Genomic DNA, 13069 nt, shown 5'->3' on the forward strand with positions numbered 1-13069 from the left:
GGTGTCTTGATTGCTAGAGTATCTTGCTATGAAAAGGTGGCTTTGGTGCACAATTGTACCAGAGACAGATGAAATGGCACGTGGTTGCAACCAGAAGAATAAAATGATGAATGAGTTTCACCGATTCTTTGATTCCAAGGCCAGAAGGGACCATTGTGACCATCTAGTCTGACCTCCTGTATAACACAGGCCAGAGAACAGCCCCAAAATAATTCCCAGAGCAGCTCTAGAAAAACATCCAGTCTTGATTTAATAATTGTCAGTGATGGAGAATCCACCACGACCCTTGGTAAATCGTTTCCAAGTGATTGAAAGTGAATGTTGTTTCCGTGCTGTTGGTTGAGTGTTACTGTCCAGACTGTTTAGTCTGCTAGATTCTTCCTGGCCATTTGGCTACAAGTCAATTGTTCTCTCTCGGCAGTTTAGCATGTGATACATCCTCTATCGAATCCAATCCATCTGCATTTCAATGGCCCCCAGCACTGTAATATTTTGACACCAGATACAAAATTAAGGGTGACAGCACAGCATGGCTGAAACCAGAACTGAGCTATTCATTTGAAGCTGCCTCCTCGGACGGGATTCATCGTGGTAGTTCTCTTCCACGAGCAACGCTGCTGAGCTACGCTGCGGCTCCGTGATTAAGTTAAGATCCCCTGAATGAGACAATGACTCAACTCTGGCTCATTCTGATCTTCAGTAGTAGCATGTTGACCAGCTGGCTGCCCCTTGCTGAGAAAGCTCTGACCCCCAGCCCTTTGGCCAAAAGCCTCTGTCCTGATGGGAGCTAGTAGGTCTTTTAGATCCCCAACACCTACAGCCCATATCTGTGGATACCTAGGTATATAGCAAATCCAAGTGTACGTCAATTAGCTGCTATGTTCATAGAAATAATGCTGCATAGGTGCCGCCATTGCAATCTGTTGCTATTGTCTACATCAGTGATTTTTAACCTTTTCCATTGATTGATTTCAAACCATTCCAGGGCTCACTGCACCTTCAGTCCCACCTCTCATCCAGCTGGGATGCCCCTCCTATTTTGCAATTTGGGAAGGGCGGGTGGTTGCAACCCCCTGATATCTGTTTACCCCAGTCGTAACCCCCAGGCTAAGAACCCATGGTTTAACTTCACCATTGCATAATAATGTGTCAAATGTGTTTGGTAGGACGCAGTGACATAAATGATAAAAATAAGAACATATAAAGAAAACTGTTGAGCAGAGGATGGGTCATGGCCTTCCCTGCAAATGGAGCCATTGTGCGAACGTGCATGTGAGCTCAGCTCTGGGTGAGCTCTCTGTGACATGCTCAGCACTCTCCTAGGCAGAGCATCAGGCCGAGGGAGAGAGAATGGAGGGTTTTCTGCAACTTTGCTATCAGTTCTCTCACCTTCCCAGCGGAGTTCTGATGCCTTAGAAAGAGGGAAAGAAAGAAAAAATGAAAAAAAGGCCGGGGGAGGGAGGGGGAAGAGGAGGGAGGAGAGCGCCATTACTCACCCCTAGAGCACTGATTGGACTTAATAGGCCAAATTCACTGGAGCTGTAATTACCCTGAGGTCATGAGGGTTGAATATGGCTCCCATATAAAACAGTGTCCATATCTAACTGCTGCTCGAAGCACATCCCGATTTTATTGGGAAAAAAGCCCAGGAGTCAGCACACCCATTGTTCACGTGCAGCTATTCCAAAGAGGGCGGGCTATGTAGGGGCTGAATATATGGCTGGAACTGCTGGGTCGCTGGCATGAGCCAGCTGTCACTCCACAATCCGGGTCTGCCATACTTTCATGCGCCTAGCAGCTGAGCTGGTTTGCAGCAGTATGGAACATGCCAGGCAGGGGGAAAGGGGTGGGCATGGCTGGGCTGCGGGGTGGTATTATTGCTTCAAATCATTAGCTTTTCATCCCACAGGTGAACGGTAGGGATACAGCAGGTCAGACCTGAGGGGCATTGGCAGAGCTGTGGAGTTCAAAGACTGGAATAGCAGGGGGCTGCAGGTCAGACCTGAGGGGCACTGGCAGAGCTGTGGGAGGGCTCAGGTGTGGGACAGAGTAGCAGAAGGGGCTGCAGGTCAGATTTGCAGTACAGGGACAGAGCTGTGGAGGGGACGCTGGCACAGCCGCTGCCTCTATGGTAGCTCTGTGCCTGGTTCTACAGTAGCTTGTTATCAGCTTTGCTACTCTCATGAGCATTTAAAACAGAATCAAGCAATTTTAAAAACAAAACAATATCGAAAGCAAACGTGGGAAGGTGAAATGCTGACTGAAAGCATCACAGCAGCTCCTGCTCACCCTGACTCAACAGAAACTTCTGCTGTCGAGGGGAGGGGGGAAGGTAAGGGGGGTGGGGACGACTGTATCTACCAGCCTAGCCAGCACATCTGAAAGCTTCTCTAGCCTGAGCCCTCCTCACCTTAACCCCACTCCCTCCCGGACAACTCTACACCCCACCATATCAATCCCATTCTAGCTATCTGCCATCTGAGACTGACAGATACACTGCTCAGCTGGGCAGCAATATACAACCCCAGATACCAAAGCCCTTCAGGAGCACAGCTGAGTTTAGCCTGTGAGGTCCCCATTTTGCAGATAAGGAAATCGAGGCACAGAGAGATTGAGTGAGTAGCTCACACAGCAAATCAATGGAAGAGCCAGCAACAGGACCCAGGCGTCCTTGCTGCCAGTACTGTGCTTTGAGCATAGGACCATCCCCTTGTGCATTATCCCCGTGCGCTGCTCCTCCGAGGCTGCTGTTTGACGTAACGGCAGGGAAAGGCATGGGGGCACCTTTACTTTCTCTAGCCTGGTGGAATATAATGAGAAAACTCCTCTGTCTATTTTGCTTTGGCAGTCGAGCTGGGATTTGCACAGCTGTGGGGCTGATAAAATACACCTCAGTCCCTGCCACAAACATAAGAAATGAACGTTGGAATCCCCCCTCCCTGCTAGAACCACATTGCTCCTTTATCAGCAGATATGAGCTGCAGTAAAGTCCATTAAGATGCTAATCCCCGACGCTGTAAATCCAAGGCTGCTAATCGCCTGGCTGGGGAGCCCAGTCCAGCGCCAGCCTCAGCTCTGGGGATGGGCTTTCAGGAGGTTCACAGGGGACAGGGACTGGCTGGCATCACCTGTGTGGAAGGACTGGCTCAGCAGCTTCTCAGCATTTTACCATTGCTGGGGTTGACAGCTGGTTTCTAAGCCAGTCCAATAGCTGGCTCTCCATGACAGCCTGACTCCTTCTCCTAGGTGTTCCCCTAGCTTCCTCCCTGCTCCAATACCCGCTGGCCTCTGGGCCTGCTGGAACTCAGCACCCCTGCACCAGGCCACTAGGCAGGGAAAACTTGTCCTGTAGCACAACTATCCCTAAGCAGGGAACGACTCCAGGCTGCAGCATGGCTTAGACGAGGATTGTTCCTGTACCTCCTCGCCATTCCAGAGGGAGCGTGTTCTCATGGCTCTCCAACCGGGAGGGAGGACATCTGGGGACTCTGCCTGGCTCTGCACAGACATCCTGTGGGACCTCAGGTTGCTCACTGAGCCTCAGGTTCACCACCTGTACAATGGGAATAAATCTGACCTCCCCCACCAGCACGCTGCGAGGGTTAATCTCTGCACAGGAGAGCCCTGAACGAAGGGCCTTAAGAGACAAGCAGACCCCTATTAATCATCATTCTTATTATGAGCCATCTTCAGAGCCTCCTTTCTGCTGGGAACGGAGCCACAGCTCCCTGAGAGCTCTGGGCTCACCCCTTTCATTCAGAGGTCCCACCTCAGACCAAGTACCACTATCCCTGGTCCAGAGGTGAGCTCTGGACTGGGGCCTCGGACTGTATGGTGCCCAGATGGGCTGGTCTTAGACTAGGGCTGGTCTTAGACTGCCTTCACTTCTCAGGCAGCAAACCATCAGCTCAACAAGTTAGCAGCACTCAGATTAAAGGACCCAATTTTGTTAAAAAAAGGCCTAATTTCAGCTGTAACGCAGTCAGTCAGTCAGCCACCATGAAATGGAAGAAGGGAATAAAACGCATGCAATGCTGGATATTAACAATCAAACGCCTTTCCCAGCGCCTTAAGCTGCCTCTCCTCTGATAAGACTTTGATGCAGCAGACACACTACAGATGTAAGCAGAGTCAGGATGAGCTCTACCCTGACATCTGGTGGTGAATTATGGCGAGTGTGGAAAAGAACTCCAGGGGCGGATCTCGTTTGCATAGGCACACCCACACGCCTAGCATGAGCCCACAGCAACCAAAAGTGGTTACTTTGGCTGGTGTGGGATCCCCAGTTTCTCTGTTATTGGGGCAGGAAGAATAAAGTTTTGTTACCCTGATTCTGTGAATCAAGGCCAGTGGAACTGTTGTATGACAGAAGGACTGAGTGAATCCGTCACCATTACCTAAGTAGCATTTGCTTGTCAAGGGGCATGGGTTACAAAACCCAGTGAATGGAGAGAGGATGGGGACAGGTATTTGTACCTGATGGTATGGGCCCCCTCTGAGGGTCCAAAACACCAATTGCACCGCCTCCTCTCTCCACTGTTGAATGTCAGAGCTAACTTTGATTCCCGTAGGAGTCTAGTTACAGGCTGCTGAGCTGAATTCACTTTGGGCTAATGGTGCACCAGCACTGGGGCTCCCCTACTATACTATGAGCTGAAATCGCTAAGAGCTGAAATCACAAAAGAGCTGATGTTATTAAGAGCTGAGATCACTGAGTGCTGTGTTAACTAGTGGGGGAGCCTGAAGCTATATTGCTCAGCAGCTGACGGAGCAATTTGTGGGGACGACTGGAGGAGCAGCGAGCGGCGTGGAGACTTGCGGGGCCGGTTGGAGTGGCCCAAGGAACGGCGAGCGGAGCTGTTTGCGGGGACGGCTGGAACGGCTCACAGGTCGGTGAGCGGAGCGGAGCGGAGCGGAGCGGAGTGGCTTGTAGAGCGGAGCAGTTCGTGGGATGGCAGGAAAGTGGACTGGCTCGTGGTAAAGGCTGTGGCGGAACCCCCACGGAGAAACAGACGGCTGGCCAGCCTCGGATCACGTAAGGTGCCCCTTAACACCCTGCGTGCTCCCCCCTTTTTACTCTGGGGCTGCACGGATCAGGGACAGAGACTTTGGGGGTTGTTGGACTGTTGGGACTTTGGGTGGTTGCTGGACCCAAGAGACTTTGGGGGTGCTGGACTTTGGGGACTCTGGGTGATTTTTGGGTTGCTGGATTCAAGAACCAAAGGGAAAGGACACAGCCCAATTTGCTGGGGTGGGTTTTGCTCATGGTTTGTGTTATGAATCCTGTTTGTGGTGTTTTTCCAATTTTATGCTGATGTCGTTTACCTCATGTTATTAAACATTTTCTGCTACACTCAGACTCCGTGCTTGCGAGAGGGGAAGTATTGCCTCTTAGAGGTACCCAGGGGGGTGGTATGTAATTGTCCCAGGTCACTGGGTGGGGGCTCGAGCCGATTTTGCATTGTGTTATTGAAACGGAACCCCTAGATACAGAACCCGGCCCTTGTTGCTGCCAACTAGATGGGCAGAAGGGTTACACAAGTGTAATTAATAATAAAGGACCAGCATGACTTACTCCAGTAGTTCTGGAAAAGCAGTAACATCTCATCAGCAGGGGAGCAGGGTCTGCCAGAACCTCCATGTCAAATTGGCCCCCTGCTAGCAATCCTTCAACACTAATGTAGGAGAAGACAGTAGGGACAGGCACTGCCAGACTGGATGGGAGCAATAGGCCACCTAGACCAGTATCCTACCCGTATCGGCGGGTAGCAATCGATTTATCCGGGATCGATATATCGCGTCTCGTTAAGACGTGATATATCGATCCCCGAACGCGCTCACCGTCGACTCTGGAACTACACCAGAGCGAGCGGCGGTAGCGCAGTCGACGGGGGAGCCGCGGCCATCGATCCCGCGCCGTCTGGACCCCAGGTAATTCGATCCAAGATACTTCGACTTCAGCTACGCTATTCGCGTAGCGTATCTTGGATCGATCCCCCCCCAGTGTAGACCAGCCCCAAGAGAGGACAGCCCAGACCTACCCAAGGAAGAGTGTTCTACTGACCCCCCAACAGAGGCTAGCTTATGCCCTGAAACAGGAGGGTTTATATCCCTTCTAAAACTCATGTTTATTTGTTTAAATACTTCCTATACTAACTCTAGATAGTTTTGTTCTCCCTATAAATGCCCAGGTTTTTTTTGAAAGCTGCTAGGCTCCTGGGCTCAATGATATCTTGTAGCAGTGAGTTCCACAGGCTAATTGTGTGGAAAAAGTAGTTCTTTTTTCAGTTATGAAGTGGCCACCTTTCAATTGCATTGCCTGTCCCCCTTGTTCTAGGAGATGGGGGAAGAGAAGTCCTCAATCTCCCTTCTCTCTACCAAACATTACTTGATATCCTTTTATCATGTCCCCTCTCATCTGAGTCCTCTGTAAGGTAAACAGGCACAGTATGACAGTATTCCATTGCTTTGGGATGAGAGGCAGCAGTAGTGCAAAACCATCCTGGCTAATCGGCTTTAGCCTCAGCACAGCATCACAAAAGGCAGCAGGGAGAGAGCAGGAACATCCTACTCCAGGACACAGGCCTGAATGAAACAAGGAGAAACCAGAGGTTTCCCCACCTGTATCCCATAGGAACACAGAGGATTTGCTCTACTAAATCAGATCATTGTTCCATCAAACCCAGGCAGAGGGCAGAGCGAGTGGTTCATGACTCTCTGGCTGCATCTGCACTTCTCTGGGGACCCTTTCAGCATCTGCCAAATTTAAGCTTACATTTAAAACCAAAAATATCTTCTGTCCCTTATGGTTGTAAAGGAAAGCTGAGCGTAACTCACTACATTGCTGTTGGAGTCTGCGGGCAAGCAAACTGTAACAGCAGCTTGAAATGTCCCTATTCAGTACAATGGGGTGTTTATTCTGAAGCCTACTGATGACATTGTAGACAACACCATTATTAACTATTTTAGTGATTATCAATTAGCAGAAATATCCAACTGCTCTGGTATTGCAGGGAGAGCTCGTGTACAGAACCAGCACTTCCCCAGTGCCCAGCATGACCCTCAGTATCCTGCCCCCAGTTGTGACTAATACCTGATATTCAGAGGAATAATCTCTTCTAATCTGGTTCTTATTCTGTACCAATAACTGTGGTGTCTGAGCACCTGAGGGAACTCTATGAAATGCTACTATAATGTACCTAGGTAATGGTACTATGGTGTTTGAAGAAAATTCCTTCCTGACCCCTGCAAGTGATCAGCTGATGTTCTGAAGCATGAGATTGGGTAATCCTCTTTATTGGTGGTTAAAGCAGATCCAAGCAGGAAGGGGAGCTCAGCAGTACTGGTGGCCGCCATACTGGGTCTCATCATCACACAGTGCTGTATGAATGAGGACAAACAAAGAACTGTGTCTGGAACGCACACATCCCTGAGCCACCGGATAGCCAGCCAAGCAAAATTATATTCCTGCCCAGCTGCACACACTGATATCACTGGTGTTCCCCAGCCCCATTCTTATTGACTCGACAAGATTGGGAGTCTGGTTCTCCTTTGCCCTGCACCTTGTGCAGTCTTTTGCAGCAGTGCAAACTGCATGTGAATGATCACCATTTGGAGCATTTTACCAGAGCTGGGTAGAAAACATTTTTCACGTCCTGTGAAAATTGTCAGGATTTCAGAAATTTTTCCTGACCCAAATTGGGATGAAAAGTTGAAAACTTCAAAAATGCTCATGAACCAAAAATCCCCCCCTCCACAAAATGTGGTTCAGGTCAGTCACAATGTTTTTTGAAACTTTTTGGTTAGATTTTGAATTTTTTTCCCTTCACATTTTTAAGGCTATCATTAGCTTAAATTTTGAAACAGAAAGGCATTTCCAATCAGAAAACTGAAAATTTTCATTTAAAAAAACCTTGCAATGAGATGTTTCAACAATTTAGAAACTTCAGAAATGTTTCAAGTTGAGAAATTCGTCAAAGCCAACCCTTTCCCACAAAAGTTTCGGTTTTGATGAATTGGCATTTTTCAACAAAAAAATAAAAGTTTGGTCAAAATATTCCCAACCAGCTCTGCACTTTCCACCTACTTTGCACTAATGGAAATGTCTGTCCAAGGAGCTGGGCAGCAGTGAATCTGGCACTGATGTAAAAACAGCTGTTAAGGAATGAAAGCCCCAGCATGGGTTACCTCTGTAAAATCCAGAAATACCCAGTGCGACTCCTCCCATTTCTGATGATGTTAAAACATTTCAGAGGAGAGGTTTTATGCCAAATAAAAAAGCGAAGCCACCTCACAGCTCATTGTGATTTGCCATTGACAGGTTATGTTTCATTAAAGAAAATAAACAAGCATGCTGCAAACCCAACAAAACCACTGGACCCCAAATTTACACACACACTTCCCATCAGAGCACAGAAAAGCATGCCAAATACCAGAACTGGTGATATAAATCCAAAGCAGGCAAATGCATCCCTGATATAATAATAACTAGCTCTTATATAGCTTGTTTCATCAATGGAGCTCGAAGTGCTTTACAAAGGAGATCAGTATCTTTAGCCCTCCTCCCCTTTTTTACAGATAGGGAAATTGAGGCACAGAAAGGCGACATGATCTTGTGCAAGGTCACCCAGCAGGCCAGAGCTAGGAACAGAACCCAGGTATTTTAGGTCCCGGTCCCAGTCCTGCACTCCATCCATCAGGCCATGCTCCCTCCCCAATCCATGCTTCCACATGGAACCCAGAAATATATGTGAGAGTCCTTGTCCCCCATCCAAACCCAGGTCTCTCAAAACCTCTCCTCCTACTCAGTCATGGCCATGGCTTCTAAATGAAACCCACCAGGTTTTCTACACAGCAATAAAGTACCATCACCACCTTTCTATGTCTCTCAAGTCTGCTGTGTTGCCTCTGTTTCATTTCAGGCTGGATCAGACCCATCTAGTCCAGCCAAGGTCTATCTAGTTCAGTATCGTGTCTTCAATAGTGGCCAGCACCAGCTGTTTTAGAGGAAGATGCAAGGAACTCCCTGGTGGACAACTGAGGAACAACCTTCCCACAGAAGTTTCTTCCTGACCCCGGAGACCAGTGATTGTGTCATTCCCTGACCATGAACATTTATCGCCCTTATACCTTTTGATCCTCTATGTAACTCTGGGTGCTCCCTGCAAGCCAGGAAGAGGAGGGGAAGCTATACTCCCCTCACTTTGACTCCTGCTTGTTCCCATAGCTTGCACAGCTCCCGTGTTAGCATTCATGGAACAAGCCAGCCCTTTTAAAAATCCAGACACAGGACGGCTGGCAGGATTTCTCCATCATGTCGTCTGCCAAGTGGGTAGCTGACCTCTCAGGGAAAGGCAGCTTCTGCCTCCTCTGACTGAGCTGAATTCTCCTCTGTGCTGCCCACTTAGGTAAGATGAGAAATTTGTCTTTCTCCTTGTGGAGGAGGCCTCAGTCTGTACTAGCTTCTCTCATGCGGCACCTGCACTCCCTACCCCAGCCAGTAACTAGCTATGTTCATCTTCTGCATGTATAGACCTCAGAGGGAACCTAGGACATCTCCTCAGATAGCGGGAAACTTCCTGACAGGACAAGATTTAATGCCCAGACAATAAATTGCTTAGCAAATGCAACTGGGTCTCCTGCCTGTGTCACTGGGGAGAAGATGCATATCATGGGTCTGCCCCGCTATACCTTACACAAGCATTCACATCATGTTCAGTAGGGCTAGACTTCCTGTGCAAGCACACCAGCTTGTGGAGCTGCTGCACTTTCCTCCCGAGTCAACATGGCCTGTGTCAGGGTTTGGTGCGAGCAGTGGGCTGAAATGTCACACATGTGGGGTCCCACACCTCTCCCTCCACTTATTGGATCATGATGGGACGCTCAGCCCACTGCATTCACCTGTCCTGGTACTTCCCCCTTGCTGACCTCATTTCAAATTGGGAACATGCTGTAGGAGCTGCCACACGGTATCACACGATTGTCCATCTGGCCCAGCGTCCTGCCTTTGGGAGCTGTGCTATGTGCTTACGAACAAGCATGTGCTGTTTTTAGCTGTTCCTCTCACGGGGGCAACAGCCATCTGGATAGGGGCCTACGTCCTGCACCACCCATGTGTCCCCAGATTCTGTCTGCCCTAGTAATTCCTGTGCCAAGCCATCTTGCCGGAGGTTTGTATTCTGCAAGTCATGGAAGCAACCTAACAGCCTGTCTAGGAGCTAATAAAGCACAGAGCTCTGCAGCAAGGAAGGGTCTGCCTCAGACTATATAGAAGGGTCCTATATCCAGAATTTCCCTGGGGAAGGCTCAGCTTTGCCGGCTGTCCTGCTACCCATTGCATTGCCCCTGAAGATGTTATGTTGGGATGCTGCATTGGTGCCTGCTGCCCTGCCATGGTGACTGTTGCACAGATGTGTTACAGGACACAATTACATGCCCTGACATCTTGACTCCCAATGAAACCTGCCTCTGCACAGCGCTCTGAGCAGGTGACTGCTTCATGCTCCGGACATGCTAAGGATTCTTTATTTTCCCGCTGGTGCAATGCGCTTACCACCAGTCTCTTAGAGGCCGAAACCAAACAAACCCCCAAACACCTCTCCAACCCTGTCAGAAAAGCGCCAGGGTAAGCAGACAGGCCCTGCAACGTGTCCTGAAGATCAACAGGCTCAGGGCTTCGCTTGTTCACAGGCTGGATGAGTTCCAGAGTCAAGGGCCCTTCCCTCAACGCTCTGACAGGAAATCCAGGGCCTGTCAGCAAAGTGTCCCAGTTGATCTCAGCTGCAGGGCAAGGGCAGAGAGAGGCAAAGACCAGGTTCCCACTCCCCTTCTGGCCCCTTGACACTGCCACAAACCCAGCAGAATCTGTCTTGGCAGATACCCTGGTGTAAGGGGCCCCCTGGGCTGCGAAGAACCGGGCCCAGGGCTCCACACTGCCTGCCTTATAGCACATGGCATAGAGACATGCTGAGGGAGGGGGTGTGACTGGGCACTGCTGTGCTCTGGTGATTCAGGGATGTGGGATGGGCCTTAGTAGACTGCTTTGGCCCAATGTAAACGGGAGCAGGTCCGAGGCTTCTTTAATATACACCGGGGCCAGGAAGGCCACCCAGCAAAGCCAAGAATGTGGGAGGCACAAAGGTGGCTTCAAGCCATCTTCTCCCATCCAGTTCTTGTGCTCAGCACAGCTCCGGATGATGGGAGAATGTGACCCATGGGACACAGAGCCCAAAACACACTGACCCCTACAAGGTGGGTGGCTGCTGACCCTTACCAAGAACAACCCAACCCTAACCACCTAGTATCAGGGTTATAATTACTGTCCTGCAGGGCACGGCTTGGAAGGTGCCAACCATACTTACACCTGACCATTCAGAGGAAGGAGAGACCCATAGGTACCAGGACAGTCATATCACGGCACACAGCATAAAAAAAAAAAATCCTTCCTGTCCCTTGCTGGTGACCAGCTTGTGCCCTGTAGCATGACAGCTGATTACCCTTCCATCCCCTTTGCTTACCTCACTAAGCTGTGAGGAGCACTGATGGTCACTACACTCTCCAGCCCTCTTCACATCCAGGTACAGCACTCACCGGTGGCCGAGCTATCACCACGTGTGATGAAGGATCCCCTTGTGGTTATTAAAGGAGCCACAGAGACTTGTGACCTTTTCCTTCCAGCTCTTCTTTCACCGACCTCTCCTTATTTAGCACCACAGATGGGGGAGCCATCTCCGATGCAGTAAGCAGCAGGGAAGACGGGGCCTGAATAACTGCTTGCCACAATCATATTTTGAAGACGTCTGCATTCCCCAGCTAGCTCTTCTTCCCAGGCATTATTCACCTGCCTCCAGCACTAGATCCTCTCAAGAGGAGACAGTGTCACGCAGAAAAAGCGAGCTCCAGAGAGATTTATTGCCTTGGATTTTTAAAATATCCTTCGAGTCTCAGAGCATAACTCAGGCCTGTGCATCCCAAGTGTTAGAAGCCAGATGCTGCCCCTTCTGCTCGCTGGAGTGCACAATGGCTGGTGAGGGAAATTTGGGAGACAGGCCAGTGTTAGGGGAAAGGGATAGTTACTAAAGCAGCATTTCTCAAACTGGGGGTCCCGACTCAAAAGGGGCTTGCAAGGCTTTTGTAGGGGGGATTGGGAGATGGGCAGAGAGTGACAGTTGCTGTCTGACCGCCCAGCTCTGAAGGCAGTGCCGCCACCAGCAGCAGCAAAGAAGTAAGAGTGGCATAGTACGGTATTGCTGTAACCCCCTGCCCAACTCTCCCATCCCCTCAGCAGCGTCCTCTATTTGGGAACTTGAAATATGGTAAGTCTACTTTACGCTTTTTGAAAGGCTTCAGCGCCTTTGACTGCAGGGATAATGACTATGTGCTTAATTTAGTGCTATGAGTATGTACAGTAATTTGCTATGGCTTTTTTGGGGGGGTGGGGGGTTATCACAGCCTGAAATATTTTCAAAGGGGGGCCCAGCAAAAAGAGTTTGAGAATCCCTGTACTAAAGGGATGCAAATGCAGTTCCCCCTACTGCTCCATCATGGGACATTAACCCTGACATGGAAGCACTCCTCCCATGGGAGGGGAGAATGAACTGCCATGACCATTCAGTACTGGGCTCTTCTAAACCTCTCTACCAATGGATCCCAACTCTGGCATGAAGACCCCACCCTCTCAGGTAATGTAGCTTCCATGTTAGTATCTGAGCGCCTAGGATGATGAGTGGGGTGTAAATTCCAGATAAGATCAGACAGACATTACTTTAGTCTGGTCTTCCCCACACATTGCTTTACTTCACCCATGGGTAGGGCCCTACCAAATTCACGGTCCATTTTGGTTAATTTCACGGTCATAGAATTTTTAAAATAATAAATTTAATGATTTCAGTTATTTAAATCTAAAATTTCATGGTGTTGTAACTGTAGGGGTCCTGACCAAAAAGGAGATGTCCAGTGGTCGCAAGGTTACTGTAGGGGAGGTTGTGGTACTGCTACCCTTACTTCTGCACTGCTGCTGGCGGCAGCTCTGCCTTCAGAGCTGGGCAGCTGGAGAGCGGTGGCTGCTGGC

The 13069-nt window shown here is 49.5% G+C and overlaps 1 protein-coding gene across 3 annotated transcripts in view; it reads right to left on the reverse strand.

Moving 5' to 3' along the window:
* Positions 1 to 13069, reverse strand: part of FRMPD3 (FERM and PDZ domain containing 3) — a 151436-nt gene that overhangs the window by 52366 nt on the left and 86001 nt on the right. The gene's annotated exons all lie outside the window — the stretch shown is intronic.

The sequence above is a fragment of the Terrapene carolina genome, unplaced genomic scaffold (genome assembly GCF_002925995.2).
Source record: "Terrapene carolina triunguis isolate 2854851 unplaced genomic scaffold, T_m_triunguis-2.0 Scaffold131, whole genome shotgun sequence".
NCBI lineage: Eukaryota > Metazoa > Chordata > Testudines > Emydidae > Terrapene > Terrapene triunguis.